The sequence below is a fragment of the Copidosoma floridanum genome, unplaced genomic scaffold (genome assembly GCF_036245765.1).
Source record: "Copidosoma floridanum isolate Cflo_tuat_1 unplaced genomic scaffold, Cflo_Japanese_pri ptg000008l, whole genome shotgun sequence".
Classification (NCBI taxonomy): domain Eukaryota; kingdom Metazoa; phylum Arthropoda; class Insecta; order Hymenoptera; family Encyrtidae; genus Copidosoma; species Copidosoma floridanum.
Window position 1 is genome coordinate 11,618,214 of NW_028321885.1, and position 17,151 is coordinate 11,635,364.

At 34.8% G+C, this 17,151-nt stretch overlaps 1 protein-coding gene across 3 annotated transcripts in view; it reads left to right on the forward strand.

Moving 5' to 3' along the window:
- osa (trithorax group protein osa) overlaps window positions 1-17,151 on the forward strand; it is a 528,215-nt gene that overhangs the window by 462,511 nt on the left and 48,553 nt on the right. The gene's annotated exons all lie outside the window — the stretch shown is intronic.

The following is a 17,151-nucleotide window of genomic DNA, read 5'->3' on the forward strand; positions in this document are numbered from 1 at the left end:
TATAAGGATTAGGGCAGTCACAACTCTGAATGAGAATATGGTACATTAATAAATGTGTATATTTTTCATCTGCAATATTATTTTTAATCAAGTTAATAAAAAACTATGAATAGGTAATTTAATGATTATCTTAAGAAACTTAGAATTTTTCTTGTGTTTGTCCATTTTTTTTAACAAATTTTGTGAAATTTTCATGAAAGCTATTATTTTCTTCCAACTCCTGTCTTGAATTTATAGATTTTTAGTTTAGGAGTCTCGGGATTCCTGACAGAATCGAAGCTGTTATATGTAGCAGAAAAAAATTATCTGACATTAATTTTACTTATAATGTATGTAGATACACATACGTATACATGCCAAAGCATTCACGTGGGCCTACACACCCACCCATCCAAACACTCACACACACATTTTTGGGACAAATATTCAACACTTTATTATCAAACATGTAAGTAAATATTGTTTGCTAAAGAAAAGTACACAATAATTATAAAATTGAAAAAAAAATGTACAGCTTATAGGAGATAGATACAAAGAAATCTGTTTAGCAGACGGTTAGTAAGGTAAATGTCCCCATTATGACCACAAATTTGATCCTACTTGTATCTTCATTTTTTTTTTTTAGTTGTGAGCTTTCATGGTTAAAATTTTAGTTTTTACTCGTGTGCTATAAACTTACCATTATTATTTTTATTTTTAGATGTGGTTCTTAATTCTTGAATTACTTTTCTTATAAAAAGATTACAAGACCAGAATGTACATAACTATGAAACATTGTTTCTATTGTTTCATAATTATGTTCCTATCTATGAAACTTTAAAAAAAATATAAATTTAGTATAATAATATGAAACAGTTAAGGTTTTGTTACTTGCATAACCCTATCGTATTTAACAGAAATAATTTCAACGTTTATTGATTCATTAAAATTGTATAAATTACTCGTTGAAGTTAAGTACCAGAATATGTACATTTCTAAAGATAGGTTATGTTTAACTTTATTCGTATTATCTTTTAAATTGGTCATTTACCGTATATATAATGAAACTTTTCTGACGAATTCATAAATATGTATAGAATGTACAATATCACAATTACTTTGATAAATATGTTGCATAACAAATACATGAATTCTTATGTTTCATGAATAAGTACACATTCTACGAGTAGGGACGTTTACCTTATATGCAGTGGAGACATACGGTAGTACAGCTGAGCCGAACTCTGTCTGTTCCCGCGTGATTGAGCCAATGATGTACTGCGACACACACTATTATGCAGGTACTACAGATAGATTTACTTGTGATTGTTCGTGCGTGATGCACGCCATTCATGACAAATCAGGATATTCTATTCTAATATTTAATTCTGCTATGGATTTTTCTTCGTGTAGGTAGGTATAGACTTGTTACCAGTAAGAATAAGCAATAACTGCAGAAGCTGTTGCTGCATGCAAAAATATACATGTATGCAAGCGTTGGCTGAATCATGAGTGTAAGTGTATCATATTTATAGTATAGAGGCCAGCTTGGCTAGCTGCTCGCCAGTCAGCAGCAGCAGCATTGTACTGTATATGTGTAAGTTCAATTCACAGCCGCTGGAGGTAGAAGAGACAGACTTCGTGACCATGTCGCAAAATTATGTCAGTTTTTAGAAAGTGACTCCCCAAGCCGAGCTCCCGACCGTTCCATAAAAAGCTTTGCTTCAAATCAATGTGTTTAATAAAAATTTGTCATATAATAAGTATGAAAGATACTAATCTTATAATATATGATGAACTTTAAATGTTAATTATTTCATACATGTATACCATTCAATATATACTTAGTTCAGTTTTTGTTTTTGAATTAATTTTTTTTTTTTTAAAGAGTTATGCACTATATAAAATGTAATTGTGTAATTACTGGTTCTTCAAAATCGGAAAAGTTATAACTTAATGATGCTAAAGAAAATTTTAGTCCCTGTTTGTAGCATTCTGATATTAAAAATAAAATTTTTCGTATGAAAGGGGCAGACACTCCGTAACTTAAGTATACTCCTTCTATTAAACACTTGCACACGATTTTACCCTCTCAACCTGATGTAGGGGAGACCGTAGCGTAGCCTATGTAAGGAGTCGCTATCGGGAACTCGGGACAGATGGTCCTACACCACTGATGCATACAAAGCCACCATTAGCTAACTGGACATACTGGCTACCTATCAGGACTTCCACCTTTAACCAGCGACACTCGACGGGAGCAATCCTACTAGTGTCATTCATCAATAAAATGACTACGATCATTCTACCGAACACGACGACGTCCTCTCTTACAGAATCCCTGCGCACTACACTGGCTGAAATAGCGACCATTTGGAATCTTGACACCAAGATCCTCCTGGAGCTGCTCTAACTCGGCACACCCGAGAAGGTCACGGGGGCGCACTGCACCTCCCCCAATATACTGAAAAAAGTTTCGAGGAGCAGCTACTCCGAACCGTGGAACGTCCACTCGACATGAACGCTGACAGCCGCTTATGACTCAGATCGACAGCGAGTATGTGATACATTACAAAGAGGAGCTGCCATCTTATGACTGATAGACGACAGATCCTCACTGCTTTGAGCGGCAATCCCTCGCGTACTAATCCGCAGCATATAGTTCCGAATGATATGCGTTAAAAATAATTATTATGCAACTATGGAATTTTATAATGAGGTGTACTTCCATTCGCATTACCATTCATACGTTGTCCAACGAAATGCTAATGAAGATATTAGTATGAATCTTAATTTTTTTATAGATATGGAACCAGCTCTATTTACAATAAAAAATATCACGCCAATTTCTCAAAATGAACAAAATGTAGAATCGATAGTATGTTGAAGGTCAGGCTTGTAAAATAAATTATAAATAAAAATAAAAGAAAAATTTTTCTCTATACATATCATCAACTCATGTAATATTCCTTTTTGATAATTCTCGCAAGTCTCTTAAAATTCATCAAATACTTGTAATTTCATAGAGATGAATAAAAAATCAACTACGTGAGACTTCTTTTAATGAGTCAATCTCGATGTCATACTTCTCGATTTATAGAGAAACTGACACCCGATGAGAAAGTGTGCCTGCTACTCGATTTCATCAAGTGCCAGCTACTCGAATTTTGAGTAGCGGCTGCTCAACAATGATAGGGGCGCTATTTCTCAACTTCAGAGAGGCAGATCCTCGAAACTTTTTTCAGTGTAGGAATCTGACACAGAAAAAGAGGCGAACGGAGAGACAGTGACTTCGGTATAACACCAGGAAGCGCCCTACCAAGTCGACTGCTCATTCACGTAGTATAGTGGTGATACCACCCTCTAATATCTACCTCTGGGAGTACCACCAGAGGAGGCCATTCACCCTGAAGGCCTCTGATCCAAGCGTGTGACACCCATGGCGTCGACCCGAGCTACCACTCAGCCACCGCAGATAAACTCTGCCTCTGGGTCACCTTTAGCCCGACCAGCGAGGGGTAATCCTAGGTCATCCAGGAGAACAAACTTAAGTGTTCTTGCTCCTTTGGAGACAAGTTTCCGGGATACTGAAGGACCATCAGTAATAGGAAGCCAATTCGGCCTACTCTTTATCCTGCTCTGGCACGCCACCTGCATACCGAAACCCCTCGAGGTAGACCTAGGTTGCCCAGGGTGGATTTACCTGAACTGAGGGATCCTTGGTGGCTTAGCCAAGTGAAGATGCAGTTACTTGCAAGGCCAGTTGTACCCTACCGTAGAACCATCATCCTGCCATAGCCTGACGTTTCGCTCTCGCCCAACTAGACCTGGAAGGTTCAGCCGCTCTCTCATTTAACAAAGTAGTGAGTTGGTACATCTTACCTAGGAAATAGAGCCAGTTTTATACGTTGTATATTGTAGATACATACATAATAAAAAAAGAGGTGTAAAAAATGTGAAACATGTGAAACGATCTATTTTCTGCCCTCTAGGTTTTTCGGAAACTTAGTATGAATCGATTATCTAATAATTAGAAATGAACACATAATTTATTTTGCAAAGACACAGGAATATCGAAGGAGTGCGTTCACTACAGCTGGGAAAAAATTTTCCTCTGCAATCTGACAAGGATATTCATAAGTTATAATTTTGGAAGCATCTAGGAATCTTGCAACTTGTCGTAGCCTCTTATAGCAGGTCCACTTTGTTTCCATGGTTTTCCCAATACTTCTACTACAACCCTGAACATCAGTCAAGAATCAAGTAGCTCTTCGAAGCCCTTGACTACGGAGCCTTAGCCGTACTTGAGGCGTTTACGAAACATTTTTCCATAGATCACCAATACTTAGGGAGTACGAGAACTGCAAGAGCTCTTTAAAAACTATGGGCCGCAATAGCAGCCATGACTCTGTGGAGAAACTCTGTAATTTATGCCCAGTTGTTAAAAGATGGTGCAACGCATGTCACCTACTGCGTTTTACAGGTCAAGCTACATGCTTACCGTAAGCCTGAATCACTTATCCCTCCCATAAAACGTAAACGAGTATCACGTATGACTATATGCATTGACTACTCGTAGTGCAGTGAGGACAACTCTTACATGTAGTTATTGCTCTCAAGCCATAGTTGTTTCAATATGCTACTGCTGCTGGCACCACTTTATTCATTACTATACAATGTAACCCCTGCTATAAATTCGATTTCATCATCTGTTGTTAATAAACGTTTTATCTCTATCCGTCGTTGTATTCAACTGTTGATCTAATGTTTCAAATATTAATTATCTTTCAAGGCTCAATATTTATACTTTCTAGTTTAAGAATTCACTACTAATCTATTTCTTCAAAGATTTGTTACTGTATTAAACTTCAACGTATAAAATATCCGTTGCCTTGTTTTCCGAAATGTAGGAACTTTGTGTATAAAGAATCTATAACTTCTCTTTTAAAGGATTTACTAAAGCTAGTCATAAAGCAATCGCTAACTTGGATTTAGATTTACTCTTAATTCATACTTCATCCTTACTATAGTAATATGGACCTTATGAGTCTCAATATTAAGAGCGTCTTAAGTATACACGTATTTTTTTAAACATACGTTACAATACTAATTATTGAGAAATGTGGCAATGAAAATGCAATGGTTAACACGTGCTCTCATGGGACAGCTGTAAGTTTTTGATTAAAAATTGTGATGACACTCACACAGGACAACAAAATTTGAGGTGTAGAGAGAATGAAGTGTGAGAAACAATTGTGCAAAGTTTCAACTGTTGTTATAATTGATATTACGGAAATATTTGTGACAGAATAATAAATATGATATAAATGAAAAACGAAATAGAAAATAAAATGTTGCTGGCTTACCAAATGAAAAAAAATAAAAAAATCCACAATGACGAATTTTTTTGTGTGATAATTGTTTTTACACAAGTACTGTCCCTTTCAAGTAGATACTATAGTACGTAGCGGTATTAGTTTGTAAGTAATTCAAAGTAAACAGAACAAGAAGAGAAATTTTCGTTTAATACGAGTTATACAGGAGTTATTAATAGTTTTTTGAGAGAAAAACCATCTTTGTTTTTTGTTTCAACTTTTCTGTAATGATCAGCTTTTTTAATGAATCGCAGAAGAATAATCATAAAATAAACAAATAACAAATCTAATAGTATATAATTTTGGTAGCGGTGATATTCACTCCGATTTACTGAAACGCCTCTACAATTTTAATATAAGTAAGTGAGAGATATAATTTAAGGCAGTTACCTATAAAATAAATAAATCTTTTTATCATGAATAACCTAATTATTTAACACATCACAGTACTTATACTTAAAGATCAGATTGTAAATTATATTTTCAAACACAGATAAATTTAATTAAATAAAACGTAAAATTGAATGAATCAAACTGGAACACGATACAATATTCAATGGGGTATTGGTATCGAAACTACGTGGTATCACAGATGAATAATTTATTTAAAATAAGTGGGTCTCTCTAGTACAAGATGGAGCATGTCTACGAAACCACCTCAAACGGTGTAACTGCCTCCACGACGAGGAATCATTAGAAACAATTTGCGAGCTTTACTCGACCATCGAAATTCAGTTTTCTTTACTTACGGTTACCAACCAACAAAAGTTTGAGCTGGACCGAAGGGCTTACGAGAAAAATTATGTCGCCATATGCGAGACTGCTATGACCAGGAAAAAAAAGAATTACTATTCTTGGCCGAGCTGCTCGATCAAGTGACCGAATTTCCCATTGTGCTCTTCTTTTCATCACGCTACCTCCCTATATCATCCAAAGCCGCCAAAACCGCTAATTGCCTTCGTTGTGTTCGCGTTTCCTTGCACTTGGTCGTGGCTCTATATGCACATTTCGTACGCTCTTCTCACATCGGTACCCCGCAATGGTGAGTAAAAATTTTTTTGATCAAGTAAAGAATGAAGATCGAACTTACATTGTTATATTTGGTGATAGTAAAAGCAAACCTAGTGTAAACTTAGAGTTTTGAAAATTTTTTTTATATTAAGGCCTAAAAAATCAACAGCAAAATCGTCACCCATCCAAATACTGACAGCTCCGAAAGTTGTTTAAATTCGGTGATCGAGAAAACTGCGACTGTATCGCTGCGTCACCGTGTCAGTTATTGTGTGTATGTATTATTACATAAAAGCAGATTTATTTAGGCTTGTCGGCATTTACTATATGTATACATTTACAAGGTGCATCATTAAAAAACTATGGATCTAAATATCTTGCCAGAGGTTGTCCTTTATCAAAAAATGACCTTTACGAAAGTTGTAATGTTCAAAGGGTGACATTAAATAGCGACTGTAAATTTGACCTTTACCTTAATAATAAAGTTTATATTGCGGATAAATCATATTAAAAGAATCCCTTGTATTTGTTTAGGATTTTGAAACAACGTACAATTTTACGGCAAAAATACTATTAAGTACATTGCTTTTATTGACCTAAAGAGATCAAATCGATAACTGAACCATGAATTATGCAATTAAACATCTCGTTAGGCTAGCCACTGATTTAAAAATAACCTATATAAAAGTTATTAAAAGCATATTGGTATATTATAAGCATTAGTTTGTAACAGCATATCTACAAAAAAAATTCTGTTAAGAGCATTTTCTGCGTGAAATTTTACGATCTTACAAAGTCCGAAATAAAAACATAGGTGTAAACGGACTAATTACTGAGCACTTGTCAGTATTACAAAATAAGAAAACAGGCGGGAAAGTTCATGTGCTTAGACATTTTAGCACGTTTGGACATTAATAACGTTTAATTCCATATCATACTTTACATCGTGAAAAACATCATTGTTAAACTAAATGACCTTTAATAAATTTAGTCCACAAAACTTCGTAGCCCTTTAATCATTTTCAAGTTGTTCGATGAAAGTACTTTTTCAGAATTGCATTAGAGGCCAACGGGTGCGTTGAAGTGAATCCCAACCAATTGCTGATAAGTAGTAGTGGTAAGCGCTTGGTTATATCATAAAAAATACTACTAGTTACATACTGTACTTTCACCATCAATCAAGCATACATCAATACATACATCCTTCCCTGATTTCATTTAAATTATTAATCAAACTAACATATAAATGCGCTGTAAATACTACAGCGCTGAAGTGCCTATACAATGAGACGAAGTGGCCAAAGTTAAAACTAAAACCTATCCCCCGTATCCACCTCAAAGTGAGATATATATATATATATATATATGGGGCATTCCACGTGAACGGAGACGAAAAAAAAATTTTTTTTCTCCAAACTTTGGGAATCAATAGTACTTCATTAGAGAACAATACTGGAATTTTTTCACATTTTTTGACAAAAACCCTTGCCGTCAGCGATGGTCACAATTTTGGAATTTTTTCTTAGAAGGCAAAATTCTCAATTTTGTAGACCAATCGATGCGTATTAAAAAAAAAATGAAAATAGCAATTCGATAGCATTTTTTCCGTAGAACACGATAAATATATTGTTAAAAATTTTGAGGTTAGTTTTGTCCCTCATTTTTGGGTTTTAAATTTTAAAATCGGTTTTTCGAAAAGTATGACACTTTTTTTTTTTTTTTTTTTTTAGCTCAAAATATGGACGTTTGAATAATTTTTGTCCCATGATGGACGCAGTTAAAATGTAAGCGCTAGAGGGCGCTAAGTGATAAAAAACACAGTTTTACGTTATATCTCGTTCCAAATGATAAAAAAATATGTGAAAAAAATGTATTTTAACATAAGTAAAGGCGCCGCATGCGATCTCGATGTCAAATTTAATGAATTAAAAATGGCGGATCCAATATGGCGGCCAACATTTTTAAAATTAACGAATTTTGAAAACTAAAAAGTGTCATTGTAATCTACGTAAAAGTTTAAGTCGAAAATGTATCTTACAAAATTTTCCTAAATTGCGTTATTTTCGTGAAAACTAACAGTAAAGATTTGGTTTTTTTTGACTCGACAGATTTGGACAATAATAGATAATATGAACATGAATTTTTAAACGGTATAATTCGTAGGTTGTCCTCGGTTGTTAGGGTCACTGATTACAAATCTAGTGTTCGTTTCACAGTACAAGACGCAGCTCCTGGTTATCACTGGAATAATAACCAGGCTACAGTTTATAACACAGTCATTTACTTTAAAGAAAATGAGAAAGTTAATCACTGTACTCTGGTTATCATTTCAGACTGCCTTCAAAATGACTCGGTAGCAGTTTATACCTCTCAGAAAGCCGCGATTCAATTTATGAAAGGTAAATTTAAAACTATTAATAAACTTTACTATTTTTCTGATGGTGCATAATAATAATTATTATAGATAATTGTGGGAATGTGGAAGTTAATGAATACTAGCGTTTTCTTTATAAGTATTATTTCTTATTTTAATCCTAAATAAGTAGCTCCTTTCTCATAATCAACACTGCACAGTAAATTAAAATATTTTAAACTTTTCAAAAGTAGAAGAGAAAGAATGAGTCTTAGCTCCAACGTATCCATCATCCAAATTTATCAAGCAATGTTTCTGTTGTAAGTTCTGAACTCTGAAATTAGAATTAAATCTCTTGCTTAGTTTTTTTCTATTCGCTTCAATGGACTTTTCGTTACAGTACTCAAAATTAATATTTGGTAAACGATCTGTTGTATTCAGCCATTTGTAGAGCTCCTAGGCAGTAAGTATTATTTCTTTGGACTGCAGGCTTGCGCATACTGCACTTCTTTTAACCGTAGCACCAAGGCCATCACATGGTCCTTTCCCGTGGGCCGTAGGGAAAAAGTTCCACTCAGCATCAATATTAAAATCTTTTTTATGGTGAGCAAAGTTGATCCCATTTTGATAATTCTTATATTGTTGTGGAGCACCATCAGAAAAATAGTAAAGTTTATAAATAGTTTAAAATTTACCTTTCATAAATTAAATCGCGGCATTCTGAGAGGTGTAAACTGCTGCTGAGTCATTTTATAGGCAGTCTGAAATGATAACCAGAGTACAGTGATTAACTTTCTCATTTTCTTTAAAGTAAATGACTGTGTTATAAACTGTAGCCTGGTTATTATTCCAGTGATAACCAGGAGCTGCGTCTTGTACTGTGAAACGAACACTAGATTTGTAATCAGTGATCCTAACAACCGAGGACAACCTACGAATTATACCGTTTAAAAATTCATGTTCATATTATCTATTATTGTCCAAATCTGTCGAGTCAAAAAAAACCAAATCTTTACTGTTAGTTTTCACGAAAATAACGCAATTTAGGAAAATTTTGTAAGATACATTTTCGACTTAAAATTTTACGTAGATTACAATGACACTTTTTAGTTTTCAAAATTCGTTAATTTAAAAAATGTTGGCCGCCATATTGGATCCGCCATTTTGAATTCATTAAATTTGACACCGAGATCGCATGCGGCGCCTTTACTTATGTTAAAATACATTTTTTTCACATATTTTTTTATCATTTGGAACGAGATATAACGTAAAACTGTGTTTTTTATCACTTAGCGCCCTCTAGCGCTTACATTTTAACTGCGTCCATCATGGGACAAAAATTATTCAAACGTCCATATTTTGAGCTCAAAAAAAAAAAAAAAAAAAAGTGTCATACTTTTCGAAAAACCGATTTTAAAATTTAAAACCCAAAAATGAGGGACAAAACTAACCTCAAAATTTTTAACAATATATTTATCGTGTTCTACGGAAAAAATGCTATCGAATTGCTATTTTCATTTTTTTTTTAATGCGCATCGATTGGTCTACAAAATTGAGAATTTTGCCTTCTAAGAAAAAATTCCAAAATTGTGACCATCGCTGACGGCAAGGGTTTTCGTCAAAAAATGTGAAAAAATTCCAGTATTGTTCTCTAATGAAGTACTATTGATTCCCAAACTTTGGAGAAAAAAAAATTTTTTTTCGTCTCCGTTCACGTGGAATGCCCCATATATATATATTGTTGAATTTAGAGGTTAGGTAAAAGAAATGTATGACTCTCATACATAAAATTATATGAAACTTTATTTAGGTATACGTTTATTACAAGAAGCACTACAGTGCGAGACACCGCTAGAGCGAGAGCTGAAAATCGTCTAACTAAGCGATGAAGACACGGTGTACACATCACCTCGGTATAGTGGTTCTCAATCTGAGCAGAGGCTCTCATACGCAGTTAAATTTAAGTATATATTTCAACACGCCTCCTTAAATTTAACCCCTTTTTTTCTCTTTCTTTCTTTTTTTTTTTTTCTTTTTTCTTTCCTTTTTTTTTCCTCTTAGATTAACAAATCTTTAACATTTCTCTGAATTTTTCGAACTTGACTCTCCTTAATAACTTTGTAATTATATCAGCAGGATTTTCTTCTGAATTAATTTTCATTTCATTTATTACACCACTTAAATAGTTTTCATTAACAAAATCATAATGTGTCTCTATATAGTTTGATTTTATAGGTTCTTTAATATTCATATTAAAATCTTTCAACAATTCTTTAATTAATTTAATTTTGCTTACACATACAGGTAGAGCGACGTATTCTGCCTCTGTACAAGATTTAGTCACAATATCTTGTTTTTTTGATTTCCAATAGATACAATTTCCATACATTCTTGTAATATAACCTGTCCTTGATTTTCTGTCATTTATATTTCCTGCCCAATCTGCATCAACACAACAATCCAATATATCTTTATCAATGTTTTTCTCAAATTTTTATTTTAAATCTTTAGTGTAATATAGATATTTTAGTATTCTCAATGCATATTTTAAATGACTTACATCATAGCAATTTTGGAATCTACTTAAGTAATTCACACAAAAACAAATATCTGGTCTAGTACTTGAACTAGTATATAATAGTGCTCCAATCAGGTTTCTATATTTAATATCATTTGATGCAGATAAAGCAGGTTCACAATTCAAATTTTGTTCCATTGGAGTTGCATATAATTTCGCTTTTTTGATATCATATTTTCTCGCCAACGACTCAATATAATTTTCTTGATCTAAAGTCATACTATAATTTTTACAATCAAAATTGATGTTTATTTCTAGATAAGTTTTTACTTGGCCCATATCTGTCATTCTAAATTGTTCAGATAATTTATTTTTAATTATGTTGATCAATTCTCTACTTTTTCCACATACTAACAAATCATCTACAAAAATGATCATATATATTTCCTCATCATTATCTTTAAAAAAATATAAACAATAATCAATTTTACTTTTCGTAAATCCTAGTTTTATAAGATACTCATCTAAACATTTGTACCACGCTCTCGGACTTTCGCGCAGTCCATACAGAGCCTTTTCAAGTTCACACACTCGTCCTGATTTATCATCATACCTTTGTGGTTGGAAAACATACACTTCAGATTTAACTTTTCCATTTCGAAATGCTGACTCTACATCCATTTGGTTAATCATCTATTCATTTTGAACACAATAATTTAACAAAATTTTTAGTGTTTGTGCTCTCGCCACAGGTGAATAAATATCATCAATAATTTCTTTTTGTTGAAAACCTCGCATATGAATTCTAGCTTTAAATTTACTATCAGCTTTTCTCGTATACACCCATTTTAAATCTATTAATTTCTTATCTTTAGGTTTTTCAACTAATTTCCACGTATCATTTTTCTTTAAACAATTCATCTCTCTATTTATCTCTTCTATCCATTTATCACAATCACCATCATTTATCGCTTCATTATAATTTGCAGGATTATCAACACTTACAAAATTAACTCATCTTCATTTATCTTCGTCATTTTCTATATCATTAAATCCTACTAATTTTACATTTTCTTCAATTATATCGACATGCTTAGCTACGATAATCTTCTGATTTACGAGACACCTGTATCCCACATCTTCATATCCTACTAACACGCCTAAATCAGCTTTTCTATCCCATTTATCTCTTTTTTGAACTTATGGAACTCGAACAAATACTCTACTGCCATATAGTTTTAAATTTCTAATATCTAGTTTTCATCCCATCATAATTTCATATGGTGTCTTTTTCTCATATGTGTTAGCTAAAGTCCTATTTTTTAAGTAAACAGTCGTTTTAATGACCTCTGGCCAAAAACTCTTAGTCATTTTTGCATCAGCTAATAAACATCTAGCAGTTTCCATTACTGATCTATTATAACGTTCTGCAATTCCGTTTAATTCGTGAACATAAGGAGGGCATGGTTCAATATAGATTCCTTTTTCTCTAGCAAAATTATAAATATTTCCATTTAAAAATTTTCTGCCGTTATCGCATCTCAATCTTTTAATTTTCTTGCCCGTAAAATTATCTATTTGGTTTACGTAAGTTACAATACAATCAAATACTTCACTCTTCTCTTTAATAGGATAAACTTTTCCGGCTTTACTATAGCCATCGATTAACACAAGAAAATATTTCTCACCTTTATTTCCTACAGTACTATGCGGGCCATTTACATCAGCATGAATAATTTCTCCGATATCTTTTGCTCTATATCTATTATTTTCAAAACTCGTATTTGTCATTTTATTTTGTACACAAGTCCCGCATTTCATATATTCACTTCCAAGATTATTCGGTAAACCTTCGAATAAATTATTTTCGCTAAGGAATTTCAAATATCAAAAATTCACATGTCCTAATATTCTATGAAATTTTTCTTTTAAAGTTATACAATCGTTTACATTTTTGGTCACATAGTTTTGTTTACTTTAAAAAACTGTTTTGATTTTGTACAAATTATTTTCTTTAAATGCTAGAGCTATTAAATTATTTTCTCTAGAGTAAATTTGTGACACATTTTCAGTAGAAATAATTTTTGCTTTACTTGTTATTTTTCTAAAACTCATTAAGTTTCTATCTATCTCTTTTACAAAATATACATCTTTTAATTCAATATCCGTTTCATTATAATACGTTACAAATTTTGTTTTGATATCTGCTATTTTTGTCGCTTTTAAAATTCGACCATCTACTTTTACGTTTATCAGTTTATCTAATTTATTTAATCTCACAAAATATTTATCGCTATTTATTATATGATCAGAGCATCCACTATCAAAAACCCATTCTAAATTATTCTCGCAATTATTTACCTCAATATTGTCGCTTACGCTGTTCTCAATTTCGGTCGTAAAAGTGATCGAGTTTAAAGCAATGTTCTGAAGATCTTGATGTTGTCCTCCTTTACCTCTTCCTCGTCCTCTCGATGTGCCTCGACCTCTGCCATTGCCTCTATATGAATTAGCATTGTCTCTCTGTTGATATCTTACGCCTCCACGCGCTTGTTGTTGTGGGCCTCTCGAGCCTTTGCCGAAATTCCTTACATTGCTTTGCTGACACGTACACTCAGTTTGAGTATGTCCATATTTTCCACATTAATAACATGTCCTTGAGTACTTTATTTCAGTTTTAAATACGTTTGAATTTACGTATTCATTTTTCTTTACATTTTCATTCTTTATTCTATCTTCATAGATTTTTATTTTATTAATAACATAATCTACAGTCCTTTGTGCTTCTGGCAATAAGTCAACTAAATCTCCAATGTGACTTAATGAACTTGGCAAAGTTCTTCACAAGTAGTTCAATTTTTCGGTCTCACTAACTGTAGCACCAGCATTTTTCAACTCAATCACTAATTTTTCAAATTTACCATAAAATTCACCAGTTTCAGTAAAATCTTTTAGTTTCAATCTTTCGAGTTTATTTCTCACACGAATCTGTAAAGCGGTTGACCCACGTAAATAAATTCGATCTAATTTTTGAATTATTTCAAAGCTTGTTGTTTCATCATTAACTCATTCCATTTGTTTATTTGGTAAGGCACTATAAATATAATTCATAGCCTTTAAATCATTTGTGCTCCACGTCTCGTCATTGTCCGTATCAACTCTCGCTCGTTGAATCACCATTTCACATTTTTTTAATTTCAAAAACACACTTATTCTCTTTTTCCAAGTGCTGTACTCCTTTCCATCAAAGACTGGTAACGTCAACTTAAATTCATCCGCCATTATTAGTTCTTTCTTAATTTCACTTTTTCTTATTGATTTTACTTCACTTGGCTCGGTTAAAGCTTCTTTCAATTTTGTATTACTTTCTTCATCAGTACCACTATCGCTCATTACATTTATCTTATTTTTAATTATATTTAAGTCTCGATTAACACGAGAAACTTGATTAACTATACACTTAAGTAACCACAGACCTCTGCTACCATGTTAAATTTAGAAATTGGGGAAAAAAATTTATGACTCTCATACATAAAATTATATGAAACTTTATTTAGGTATACGTTTATTACAAAAAGCACCACAGTGCGAGACACCGCTAGAGCGAGAGCTAAAAATCTTCTAACTAAGCGATGTAGACACGGTGTACACATCACCTCTGTATAGTGGTTCTCAATCTGAGCAGAGGCTCTCATACGCAGTTAAATTTACATATATATATATATATATACAGCATGATATGTAACGGTGGCATTTCCCGAGAACCGCGTGTAGAGCGATTTTTTCTGACGCGAACCCAGTTGGAATTAATTTTTTAGGGCAAATAGCTTTTAAATGGGAGCCGATTGAAAATACGTTCCAAACTACCCCTAAATGGGGTTGGAAAGCTATAGCGCGCCCGCATAAACTCGCGACGTTGCCACATTGTTATTGGAGCTCAGTCGGTAAGCAGTGAGAACTATATCCATGTGCGCACGCAAGAGCGTCAGCTACTGCTGGTAACTTGAAGGTTGAATGTAAAAATTTTTACCTTAAGGTAAATATTGTCTGCTCCTTATGTTGTCAGTTGTTTATCCATCACGCGCTTACTGTCTTTCTCACTCTCATGTTGGACAAAAGCATCTTTAAATTTTTATACTTAAGTAATGTTACCTCGAATGAAAGTAAAATACCATATCAGTAGGGATTTGTCCACTCTACACGATAGTGTTTTTGCAAAAATAGTCGAGCTCTTTGTCAAAAATATTGTTGTTAGGTATGTCTTGCTGACGTTCCCGGGTATGTCGTCTGTACACGATTTAGAACGAGTCCATTCATAAATTGCAATAATCAAGTACCCGGGAAGTACCCGCCAAGTGCCCGGGAAGTACCCGAGGAAGTGCCCGGGAAGTACCCGCCAAGTGCCCGTGAAGTACCCGGGAAGTACCCGAGGAAGTGCCCGCCAAGTACCCGGGAAGTGCCCGTGAAGTGCCCGGGAAGTACCAGGGAAGTACCTGCCAAGTGCCCGGGAAGTACCCGGGAAGTGCCCGGGAAGTACCCGAGGAAGTGCCCGGGAAGTACCCGCCAAGTGCCCGGGAAGTACCCGCCAAGTGCCCGAGAAGTACCCGCCAAGTACCCGGGAAGTACCCGAGGAAGTACCCGCCAAGTGCCCGGGAAGTACCCGAGGAAGTACCCGCCAAGTGCCCGGGAAGTACCCGCCAAGTACCCGGGAAGAGCACGTGAAGTACCCGAGGAAGTGCCCGGGAAGTACCCGAGGAAGTGCCCGCCAAGTACCCGGGAAGTACCCGACTGTATTGTACTAGGCGGGGACTTCCGGGGCACTTGGCAGGTACTTCCTGGGCACTTGGCGGGGACTTGGTGGGCACTTTCTCGGGCACTTCCCAGGTACTTGGCGGGCACTTGGCGGGTACTTCCCGGGTACTTGGCGGGCACTTCGTCGGGCACTTGGCGGGTACTTGATTATTGCAATTTATGAATGGACTCGTTCTAAATCGTGTACAGACGACATACCCGGGAACGTAAGCAAGACATACCTAACAACAATATTTTTGACAAAGAGCTCGACTATTTTTGCAAAAACACTATCGTGTAGAGTGGACAAATCCCTACTGATATGGTATTTTACTTTCATTCGAGGTAACATTACTTAAGTATAAAAATTTAAAGATGCTTTTGTCCAACATGAGAGTGAGAAAGACAGTAAGCGCGTGATGGATAAACAACTGACAACATAAGGAGCAGACAATATTTACCTTAAGGTAAAAATTTTTACATTCAACCTTCAAGTTACCAGCAGTAGCTGACGCTCTTGCGTGCGCACATGGATATAGTTCTCACTGCTTACCGACTAAGCTCCAATAACAATGTGGCAACGTCGTGAGTTTATGCGGGCGCGCTATAGCTTTCTAACCCCATTTAGGGGTAGTTTGGAACGTATTTTCAATCGGCTCCCATTTAAAAGCTATTTGCCCTAAAAAATTAATTCCAACGGGGTTCGCGTCAGAAAAAATCGCTCTACACGCGGTTCTCGGGAAATGCCACCGTTACATATCATGCTGTATATATATATATATATATATATATATATATATATATATATATATATATATATATATTAGTGCTCCACGTCCGGCTCCTTTAACAAGGGCACTACTATAGGCACTTAGCACTTGGGAGAAGGAAGGGAAGAGAGATGGGAGACCTCCCATTACTGAGAGAGAAGTAGGGAGTAAATTAGGCAATTTTTGCTGCGAGAAGGTCGCCTCAACCCTCCTCGAGGAGCATTGCGTGGTGAAAAAGCACATGTGAAAAATCACAGAGGTACTTGCCCGGAAAAGTCGCACCGGCCGGGAATCGAACCACGGTCTCCCGCGTGCCAATCCACGACCTAGCCTACTAAGCCACCGCGCGCTCTA